Here is a 12,167-nt window from a genome sequence, read left to right as displayed (position 1 = left end):
GCATAGGATCACTATGAGTCGCAAACGACTCGACGGCACATAACAACAACAACATAACAATGTAACCTTGAGTGTAGTCAGGACAGTTTAATCATTTTCTCCAGCCCCAGAAGTCACAGTCATGGAAAAACTGAATGGTGTTTTTAAGTGTATTGTGGAGTCAGAGTAGATGAACTCCAAAGTCTCCAGCTCATTGCACTGCCTCTCCATCATCTGTCATCCTAACTCTTTGCTGCTGTCCCTGGATGGTCCAGAAGCTGAGGTGGTGCACAACAGCCAGGACCACAGCAGCGCCAGGCAAGCTGGTTCTCTGAACCTTATGTGGCAGTTCTACTCTGTCCTAAGGGTCACTATTATTCAAAGTTGAGTTGATGACAATGGGTGAGTGATGAATGTATGAGTGTTTGTTATAATGTTCTTTCTTTCTCCCTGCTTAAACTTTTTCAAAACAAAAGATTAAAATTCAAAAGCAAGACTGCTTATCGACTTAAAGAGCGAAATATTATATGATCCAATTAAGCAATTTTTAAGTAAGCTGCTTAAGAGAGCGTTTCTTAAGCAAAGAAATGTTTCTAATTCTTTGAAATGTCTCCCCTGAGACAACTCTCATCCTTTGACCTCAGTCAGCATTTTATTGATGCAGAGTTCTGACAACTGAGTCACTTGCTCAGGACAGAATAGACATTTTAAGGCAGTTACTTACATTTAATCTTAACCAATAGGCACTGTCCTTCCTCCAGGTTACTCACAGTACTATGACTATATCCTCCCAACTCCCACAGTCTCTTCATTCAGACAAAGTATTTCTCCATTTCTCTGTAAATCCCCTCACCTCGAAGACATTCAGCAGTTTTCTTATTCCTCTTACCAAAGACATGAAACAACAATATTTCGTTTATAGTCAATATTTACCGAAAAGCAAAGATGAGGAGCAAAGAAGGGAAAGGAAGCTAAATCAATGGAAATAAAGCAAACAGAATATGAGAATGAAAATGCTGATAGAACGTGGAATTTTAACTAATGTCATGAAACAATCTGTATAAAAATTGTTAAATGAGGATCTACACATCATCTTATAAACATCACCTACAAAACCAAAAAGAAACTACAATGAGACATTATAAAAACAATGTTTATTTTAGACCAACTCCTATACTAACATCAAAGGACCAAAGATAAAGAAGGGAAGAACTTTGACCAGCACAGAAGGCACTGGCAAAAATAAGATGCCAGTAACTGATGGAATACCAATTGAGGTATTTCATGAAATAGATTCAGCCCTAGACATGCTCACTAGTCTTTGTCAAAAAATCTGGAAAACAGTTACCTGGCCAACTGACTGAAAGAGATCCATCTTTATCCACATTCTCAGAAAAGATAATCCATCAGAATATGGAAATTATCAATCATTAAAATCACATGCAAGGAAAATCTTGCTGAAGATTCTTTAAAAATGGCTGGAACTATGCATTTACAGAGAACTGCCAGAAATTCTAGCTGGATTCATAAGAGTTTGTGGCACCAGGGATATCATTGCTGCTGTCAAATAGATCTTGGCTGAAAGTAGAGAATGTCAAAAGGATGTTTATTTGTGTTTTATTGACTACGCTATGAGTGGCAAATGACTCAATGGCACATAACAACAACAACATCTAAAATGGAGTGATTATGACATAAAGAGTAAAGCATCTGACTTACATATTTCCAGAAATATAGATGATGGCGAGGGGAAGTCTGATCCTTCAGATAATGTGAAATAATGGCTAAGAAAAGCCACATCGCAGGCTGTGGAGTTCGCCTCAAATTTGGCTCTTTTTAGCCATTACAGCTAACCCCACTCTTCAGCTACCTTAACTGCAAACAGATGGTCTTGCAAATCATCAATAGCTGTGAGACTAGGATAAGAAAGAGTGCTTCCAACACTGAGCAGAAAGTTTTGTGGCAGCAAGACTTAAGGAAGACTGGAGCAAGACCCTGAAGAGAGAAAAACCTCTGGTGGTGGAGAGACTGTGTTATTGCTATGAGAAAACTGTGGCAAGATGTAAGCAGATTATGCCTGCAATGAAGTCCACAGTTAAAGATTTTTGTTATCCTTGCCAGATGTTTGAAGAAGAAGCTGACTTATAACTACTCTGAAGCAAACCTTACCTGCCGGATGTTGTGATTTGACTGCTGAAGTGAAACCAGAGCCTAGACTAACTGAGGAATTTTGTATTGGAACTTGGACTAAAACCTGGAATGGATTGGGTGATATTCTTTGCCTCCTCCCTTCTCCAACTTCCTTCCTTAATGAGCCCCATTGTTGGTACCATAAAAGTGATCTGTGAGTCAACGATGAATAAATAAACCTCTTGTGGCTGTTGTGGCTCTTTAGGCACCATGGGGCTGGGCTATGGGCATTTTATCTGCTTTCTGCTCTGGGGCAGTGAGGGGCTGTGCTATTCTTACTCCTCCTGGCTCTTTCAGATGCTCATGGGACCAGTTCCTCTATGTCCTGTTTTCTCCTCATAAGACATACCGAGAAGAATGGGAATCCCAGAACACATCGTATGTTCATGTGAAACCTAGATCTAGATCAAGAAGCTGTTTTCCGAACAGAACAAAGGAACATTGCATGGTTTAAAATTGGGAAAGGCGTGCATCAGAGTTGTATGCTGAACAAATCACTTGACAAGCTGGACTATATGAAGATGAATAAAGCATCAGGATTAGAGGAAGACTCATCAATAAACTGCATTATACAGATGACACACCTTGTTTGGAAAAGTGAACAGAATTTTAAGCACTTGCTGCAGAAGATCAAAGACTACAGCATTCAATATTGATTGCTTCTCAACATCAAGGAAACAAAAGTTCTCACAACTGTAACAATAGACACATCTTGATGGATGGAGATAAGATTGAACTTGTCAATTATTTCATTTTACTCATATTCACATTAATATTCATTGTAACAGAAGTCAAGAAATCCAAAGACATGTTGCACTGAAAAAACCTGCTGTGAAGGACCTTTTAAAGTGCTAAAAAGCATTGATGTCATTTAAAAACTAAGGTGTAGCTGAGTCAAACCATGTTTGATTGAATTACTTGCTGTGCTTCGTATGTGAAAGTTGGGCAATGAATTAAGAATGACAAAAGAAGAATCAATGCCTTTGAATTGTGGTATTTGAGAAGAGTACCAAATAACCTATGGACTGTGTAGAGAATAAACTAGTCTATCTTGGAGGAAGTGAAACAGAGGCAAGATAGTAAAATTTAATCTTATATACTTTCGGCATCTTGTTAGGAAAGGCCAGTCCTTGGAAAAAGGCATCATTTAGGCAAAAGTGGAGGGTCAGCGAAAAGAAGATTTTCAACAAGATATATTGACACAATGATGGTAACAATGGACTTATGTATATGAGATGATAAGGATGGCATACGATAGGACAAGGGTCAGATCCATTTTTCATGGAGTAGTTATGAGTTACAGTCAACTTGATGGCATCTAACAACATCACCAAAGGACATGAAGGAGTCTAAGAGTGTGGAGATGATTTCCCATTCTTCCACAACCAACTGTTCTTTGAGGACGTTGCTAGAAGCCAGGAAGGGTTTCATAGTACCAGAATTTTCTTACTCTCCACCTGGGTCACAGCGGTCACTTATGGTTGCTGTGAGGCTGAACACTGTGACACTGATGTGTCGAATGCGTTAATGGTTGGCTACCCAATGCGGACAGAGAGTGGGGTGGCATCCACTTCCATAATAGCTTGCCTCCGGAAACCCTATGAACCTGGAGAGAGGATGAAAGGCATTCAAGCGTCGAGGACTCTCCTTCATAGGGTTGATATGAGTGGCCTGCGACTCGACGGCACTTAACAACAACAACAACAACCTAGGTACACATGACAACAGCTCTCTGGTTTGCCAGGCATGTTGCATGTGCAGAGAAAGTATCTGCCAGTAGGTGAAAACCGTGGCCCTCTTACATCACGACACAGAAAATCATATTAGAGGAAGCTTTCTTAGACTGGTGACTTTCTGCCTCTGTCTTCCTCCTCTGACTGACCCCAGGATTCTTATTTCCCAATGTTAGCTTCTTCTTCAGCAAGGTTTCACTTGCATGTAGTATTAATGATATTTTTAAAATTCCACATGCTGTTGGATCACCTTTTTTTTTCTGGAATGGGAACAAATATGGATCTCTTCCAGTCAGTTGGACAGGTAGCTGTCTTCCATATTTGTTTGCAAAGACTAGTGAGCATGCCCAGAGTTGCGTATGTTTCCTGAAACACCTCAATTAGTATTTCATCAATTTCTAGGGCTTTATTTTTTTGCCAATGTCTTCAGTGCAGTTGGTTCTTAATCATATGGTACTTCCTGAAATGGTTCTGTGTCAACCTATTCCTTTTGGCACAGAGACTCTATGTGTTTCTTCCACTTTCTTTTGAGGCTTCGTAAATCATTTACGATTTTGCCCATAGAATACTTGAGTACTGCAACTCAAGGCTTGAATTTGTTCTTCAGCTCTTTCCGCTTGAGAAATGCTGAATGTGTTCTTCCCTTTTTAGTTTTTAACTACAACTCCTTGTACATTTCACTATAATACTTTGCTTTGTTGTTTTGAACTGCCCTCTGAAATCTCTGTTGCACAATCTTCAAAATCTCTTCTGATTTGCATTTTGGTCTTTCCTTTCTTTCATATCTTTGCAACAGCTTTCCTTTCTTCTTTTTATTACTATACAGGTTTATTTACAAATCTGAATACATTGTTTTTCAGACCAGATTCTTCTAATTTCTCTCACCATTCCCCATCAAATTGTGCACCCTCATTAGTCCACACACACTCCCTCAACAGCCACACATCCTCATCCCTCTTCTTCCACAATCTTCCCCTTTGGATCCTCATACTCATTCTACAATAACAGTTTTATACAGTAATTGTCCTGTGTGACCGAATCCGTTCACCAGCATAATGCTTTCCAGTCCCTCCTAAGTTAGGTAATAATTTACAAAATCATTGCCCCATATGCCACGTAATAATTCATTGTACAAACGCACCATAATTTCTCAATCCACTTGATTGTGGTTGGACATCTGGGCTGTTTCCATGTTCTTGTGATGGTGAATAATGCTGCTATGAACATTGGTGTACAAGTCTCTGTTTGTGTCTCAGTTCTCATTTTCTCAGGGTATATTCCAAGCAGTGGAATAGCTGGGTCATACGGAATTTCTATGTTCAGCCTTTTGAGGAACGACAAAACATCTTCCAAAATGGTTGTACCATTTTACAATCCCACAAACAATGTATAAGAGTTCCCATCTTGCCATATCCTCTTCAACAATTACTTGCTTTCCTGTTAAATTTTGCCACTGTGCATGTAACAGCTTTTTGTTTTGTTTTGTTTTGTTTTCTACTAGTTTATTTACAAAATTCAAATACAGATTCAAACAAATTCAATTTCCCTCATCCCCCATCAAATTGTGCAACCCGATAATTAATCCACCCTCCCCCTGCACATCCACATCCCTCTGTTTCCAGCCTCTCCTACCCTTCCTGGATCCTTATACTCCTTCTACAATAATGGTTTTATACAATATTTGTCCTTGTGGGACTGAATTAATTCACTCAGCATAATGCTCTCCAGTCCCTCCCAAGTTTTGCTTTCTTCATGGATAATGTTCTTCCACAACATTAGTGTTCAGTGTGTTAAACCTATTCTTAAAATGTGCGTTATTAATCTAACATTGGCTTTGTTAGCCATTACCTTAGCCTCTTCTGGTCTCCCCTTACCTTAACTGCAGACACATAGTCTCAGAAGTCAGCATGATCTCGCAAGTCAGCAACAGCTAGAGGATCAATATGAAGAGAGCACTCTCTACGTGTGTGTGTGTGTGTGTGTGTGTGTGAGAGAGAGAGAGAGAGAGAGAGAGAGAGAGAGAGAGAGAGAGAGAACACCAACACAGGAGTAACAGCATTACTGTGTTTAAGCATCCAGCCTTGCCCATTGCTTGCCAGTTTCTGGGGGGAAACAACAACAACCAACACTGGCCTGCATATGTTCAGTCACATGAGTCATTTTTCTAATGGGTTTGAGCCTCTAGAGGCCCTTATAGCAAATCATTGAACCTACAAGGCGTAAAAGAATTGGGGAACTGAGCCGCAGAGGTGGCTGTTAATAGAATTTATGGACTTACACATTTAGGGTTACTTTGACCTCAGGCTACTGATTAATAGTGCATTATAGAGACAAGATGGTTTTTAAATTCAATTGAGATCTACTCAAGGTAATATTTCGGTTCTCATGAATTTGTTTTCATTTTCTTCTCCTTCAATTTGAACTTACATATGAATAGTTGATAGTCTGTCCCACAGCCAACCTATAGCCTTGTTTTGACTGCTAGTATTGAGCTTCTCCAGTGTCTGTACAGACGGAGCCAATCTGATTTCTGTGCATTCCATCAGGTGACATTTGTGTGTATTGTTGTTGTTGTTATGTTCCGTCGAGTGGCTTGTGACTCATAGCGACCCTATGTACAACAGCCCTAAACTCCGCTCTGTCCTGTGCCAATCACACCATCTCCAATACACCCATCCCAATTGCCCCAGTCACTGAATCAATCCACCTCATAGAGGGCCTTCCCCTCCTGCGCTGTCCCTCCACTCTCCCAAGCATGATGTCCTTCTCCAAGGACCTCTCCTACAACATGTCCAAAGTATGTTAGATGGAGCCTCAGAATCCTTGCCTCCAAGGAACAGCCCGGTTTGACCCTTTCCAGGATGAATCTGTTTGTTTTCCTAGCAGTCCATGGTACCCTCAATACTCTTCTCCAGCACCACAGCTCAAAGGCATCAATTCTCAAAGTATTTTCAATGAATAGAATACTCCTAAGAGACAAGGATGGGGAAATTTTGCCTCATTATTTTGAACATACTTTCAAGAACAGCCAGTCCTTGGAGAGAGATAGCTGGGAAAGAAGACCATCGTGAGAATTGTGACAGCATGGTTCATATCTTTTGTTCACAGGGTCTCTATGAGTTGTAGTCGACTCAACGACACCTAACAACAGTCTCAGCATTGAAGTAAAGATTTACAGAAATATCAGGGGGAATCTACAACTAGATGTGAGATTTAGAGATGTATCTTCCAGGAAATGACTTACCAAACAACAACAACAACAACAAAAATAAGACTGAAAACCCAGAAAATAAACTTTGAAAAACAAAAAAAAAGACTAAGGGCATTTTAGAAACATTTAACAGCTTAACAGTGCTAGAGGGGATAGACAGGAAGCTAGAGAAATATATTCCTTAAAAATCAGTAAGTCTACTGGCATGTGGTGGTGGCAAGAAGTGGAGAAACTGGAATGCTTCTGGAGGAGAGTGTCCTGGGGCAGCCAATCTTGAAGGAAACGTGGCGGAATTTGGTAAACTTGAAGAAGAGCTCTGGTGGTCTACTCTGTAGAGTGTGCTGCTGACCTCCACACCACATCTCTCTGGTGGTTTGCATCCATGAGCAGTTTCTCAGGAGAAAAATGGACCATTTCTTCCTGTGCAATTTATAATCTCAGACATCCAATGAAGAGTCAGCTATTTGTCAGTTCCAACTCATTGATGAAAGAGAATGAGTGACTTCTCTGAGGCTGGTGGTTGGCTCTGTAGCAGCGGTGGATGGCAACAGAGAAAAAGCCAATCTTGACCTTTATCTTGTCATGGGCAAGAGGATTTAGGTGAGCTTGTGTTATGTGAGAAGTGGGTGTTTCAAGTAGAGAAGTGGCTATCAGTCAGAAAAACTGTCCAAGGATGAGGTGGAAAAGGAGTGTGATTTCTGTCTTTGAGAGTGTTTAGAGGCAAGTGAATGACCTTGCAGAGGAAATGTGAAGAGGAAATACCCATTCTGGGAAGAATTAATCAGTTTCAGGGTCCCTCCAAATCCCTCCAAATCCTTGCTGTCCCTGAAAGTCTGTCTAAACTTGCTTGAGTCTAGGTTTCTTTGTTCCTAAACACTGTAAATTTCATTCTTCTTTGTTGTGTAACAAGGAAATTGAAGCTGAAAAGATCATAACTGCTATGGAATAGCCACTGCATGTAACCAGAGTTGCCCTGTCACTGACAAGTCATAAATTTCCCTCTGCAAGGGAAGTAGATGGAATTAGAAGCTTAAGAATGACAACTGTTCTTAAGCACCTTCTGCAAGGCACAATATATCCCTCTGTGACATCAATCACATCATTAATGTATACAAAGAAGATTTTATGGGCTCAAAGGTCTTTGTTCAAAGTGCCTTTTTGTTGGATAACTGTGGTATTTACACGTCCTCTGTCATCTACCTCATGTTTAGTCTTCTTACTTGTCAGCTCTGTTAAGATCAGTGCTGCTTTGCACATCAGTGTTCTAGTTCAGAAAAAAATCAATCCGAGTTGTCACCAAAGGTCCTTACTTCTCATCTTGAGTGAAACTACAAAATGGGATGAAACTGGTCCTGCCAACTACTATTACAAGTCACCTGGTTGTTCCAGTGGAGACCTCAGCAGCTTATGAACCCGCGTTGGCTCCTATTTCCAGGTGGGTTACGCCAACCCTGAGGATCTGATGCTACTGGATAACTGAAGATACTTACCTTCAAACAAAGAGCAAGAAAATACAGTCAGTTTGCCTTGTGGTTAGGAGTCTTTGGTAATGTAAACAGTCAAAAATGCTGGGCTACTAATTGAGACATTGACAACTGAAATTCACCAAGAAGTGCTTTGAAACACAAGTGCCTCAAAAGAAAGATATCGTGCAAGGAAGGCCTGCACTTCTTTTTTCAAAATGTCACAGCCTTGAAAACCCTATGGAGTGCAGTTTCACTCTATACCCATGGGATTGTCACAACTAGATGGTAATTTTTTTGCCTTTGTAACAAATAAAGTGGAGCCCCAGTGGAATAATGGTTAAGTCCCTGAATACTAACTAACCAGAAGATCCATCGTTTGAAGCCACCAGCTGCTCTGCAAGAGAAAATGTGGCAATGTATTTCTGTAAAGAGTTTTAAGTCTTAGAAACACCGGAGGCAGTTCTACTCTGCCCCATAGACTGGCTATGTGTTGGAATTGACTCAATGAAAATTAGGCTGTTATTGGTTTGTTTGTTTGTTTGTTTGTTTGTTCATTTGTCTGTTTGTTTTAAACACTTCTGGAAGATTATTTCTAGCTCATTGGAGTAAAAAGCAAGGTAAGGTTAGTCCCAATAGGAGTAGTGCCAATGTGGCAGATCCTAAAACATCTGGAATTCCATTTACTGGATCTAAGATCCTTACAGATCTTGGAGTGAGAAACCATCAAGGTCAGATTCTTGATGATGTGGTAGAGATTGGAAATCTTCCTCTTTTTTTTTTCTTGTGTCATAAATAGTGGAAGGTGGAATTGTTGTTAGGTGCTATCAAGTCAACCTCATGAACAACAGACCTGAGTCTTTCCCAATTCTGTGCCATCCTCATGATCTCTATCATACTCAAGTCTGTTGTTGCAGAGACTGTGCCAATTCATCTCATTCTAGGGTCTTGCCTCTCTTTCAATAACCCTCTACCTTTCCCAACATTATCTTTCTCCAATGATTGATTTCTCCTGAAAATATGACCAAAGTAGGTGAGATGAAGTTTCACCCATCTTTGCCTCTAAGGAACATTCTGATTGGACTTCATTTAAGACAGACTTGTTTGTTCTTTTAGCAATCCATGAGATAGTAAATACTCTCTACAACACCACAATTTAAAAAACAAAACAAAACATTGATTCAAAGGCAGGAAGGGGTCAGATAGAAAGGTTAATGGACAGTGGTATAATTAGTGTTTTAACCCAGAATTGTCACATTTGTTGCCAAATATTCTCAATATTTGTTTCCATTCCCAAGAAAGGTGATTCAACAGAATTATCAAACAATATTGTTAATATCACATGTAAGCAAAATACAGCTGAATGTCATTCAAAGATGTCTAGGACAGTACATAGACAAGGAACCACTAGAAATTCAAGGTGGATTCAGAAGAGATCATGAAACCAGGGATTTCATTGCTGATGTCAGATGGATTCTGTCTGAGAGCAAAGAATATCAGAAGAATGCCTATTTATGCTTATTGACTATGCAAAGACATTTGTGTGGAACATAACAAATTATGTCTAACACTGAGAGCAAGACTCTCAGAACACTTAATTGTGCTCATGTGAAACCTCTACCTAGTCTAAGAAGCTGTTGTGCAAACAGAGCAAGGGAACACTAAATGGTTTAAGATTAAGAAAAACATGAATCAGGGTTGTATCCTTTTCCCATACCAATTCAATCTGTATGCTGAGAAAAATATTCAAGAAGCTTGACTCTATGAAGAAGAATGTGGCATCAGGATTGGAGGAAGACTCATCAATAACCCTAGGTATATGATAACACAACCCTGCTTGCTGAAAGTGAGTATGACTTGAAACACTTACTACAGAAGATCAAACACTGTTGCCTTCAATATGGATTGCATCTAACAGTCAAGAAAACAAAAATTCTCACCCTAGACCTGTTGCAAACCTTTATAGATTGTCTAGAAGAAATGACACAGAAAAGACAGACACACACAAAAGACGATACAAGACTACAGTACCAAGGGTTTGCATTGTCTTATTTTTATAGGAATATTTGCTATGATCTCATTTTTCATAGAATCATAAAAGGTGGGTACATAAACAGTCAAGCAAGGGAGGGTACACAATCTGATCCTTATGATAGATGTTGCTTTTCACATTAGAGGAGTCAGGGGACCAAGACGACCAAGATGTTTTCTTACCAGGAAGAGATACCATCTTGTGCTTGCATGCATGACTCCCAAGGTTCCCAGCCCGCATGCAGGATAGAGGACAAAGGTTTCTCTTTAATTATTAAACAAGAAAACCACCCATGTGTAATTTCAATTATTAAACCAGAAAGTCACCCGTGTGCAGGCTGGACTTCCAGTAATGGCGTCCGGTCCTCCTCATCTCCCCTTCTGTTATACATTGTGAAAACAGAGTGTGCAGCTATTTCTCTTTTCTCCACTAATTGCTTTCTTTGGTATCGGTAGAAGACTATGAAAAGAATACAAATAAGAATAATTATTATTACTGTTATAGCGGAGTTACCTCCTATAGTAGCGAATACAGTTTTTAGCTTTCTCACAGGATCTAATTACCTAATCTTCTTTAAAAAATCAGCTAAGAATTGATCCCCTTCATTAGTATCTAAATTGAGAAGAAAAGGTACCAGTAATCTTGGTTTCTAATTCATACAAATATGAAGAAAGATTCTTACTTCCTATAATACGCTTCTTTACATCATCCCATTCCCAAGAAAAATGATACTTAACAGGAGTGACATAAAAATGAGAAGAATTCCAATCACATTTAAGCACAATTTGAGTAGACAAAACAGAAATTTGATCTCCTAGCCAGAGAACAGTCTCTTGTAACTGTTGAACATCTTCTATAATTTCTTGATCTAGTTGTTTCTGTTGTTGCCACAGTTTATAAGAATCAGTATGCCATTGTTGACCGAAGTCCGCAGTTTGTATTTCACGTTGTAGAGCAACACCAGCTGTGGCTGCAGTTGAGGTGATAGGGGCGAGGCCCAGGATTGCTGCAGTGATGACTCCAATTACCCTTTTGATTCCCTTGTGAAGGTTTTGTTAAGCTGTACACAGATGACTAATGTCCAAAGAATTGCTCCAAGGGCGGTTTAACTTAATAAGTAACCATAATTCTTGACGGGCTCTTAAAATGAAGATACTATAATTCTCATCATAACTGTCCAAATGAGAAGAAGAATTAACACAACTTTGCAAAAGACATTAAGTACAACTTAGAGTTCCTTGATTTCTATCTCACTCAATTTTTCCAATTAATAAAACATAAGGATACTTTACATATGACATAACATATTTATCTATATGTGGTGACAGAGTTACAGAAAAGAGGCGAGTTACATCTTCATAACATAAAGACATACTACCTTTCCAAATTTGCATCCTTTCTAAGGCAACTGAGGATGAGGGGGAGGATGACCCTTATCATGCCATAGAATAGCCATTCAGATGGCTAACAAGCAAATGAAGAAATGCTCAAAATCCCTAGCCCTAAGAGAGATGCAAATTAAAACAACTATGAGATATCATCTCACCCCAGTCAGAACT

This window comes from Elephantulus edwardii, unplaced genomic scaffold, assembly GCF_000299155.1.
Source record: "Elephantulus edwardii isolate Elephantulus edwardi_28Jun2011 unplaced genomic scaffold, EleEdw1.0 scaffold00152, whole genome shotgun sequence".
In the NCBI taxonomy this organism is placed as follows: Eukaryota; Metazoa; Chordata; class Mammalia; order Macroscelidea; family Macroscelididae; genus Elephantulus; species Elephantulus edwardii.
Note: the sequence above shows the minus strand (reverse complement) of the source record.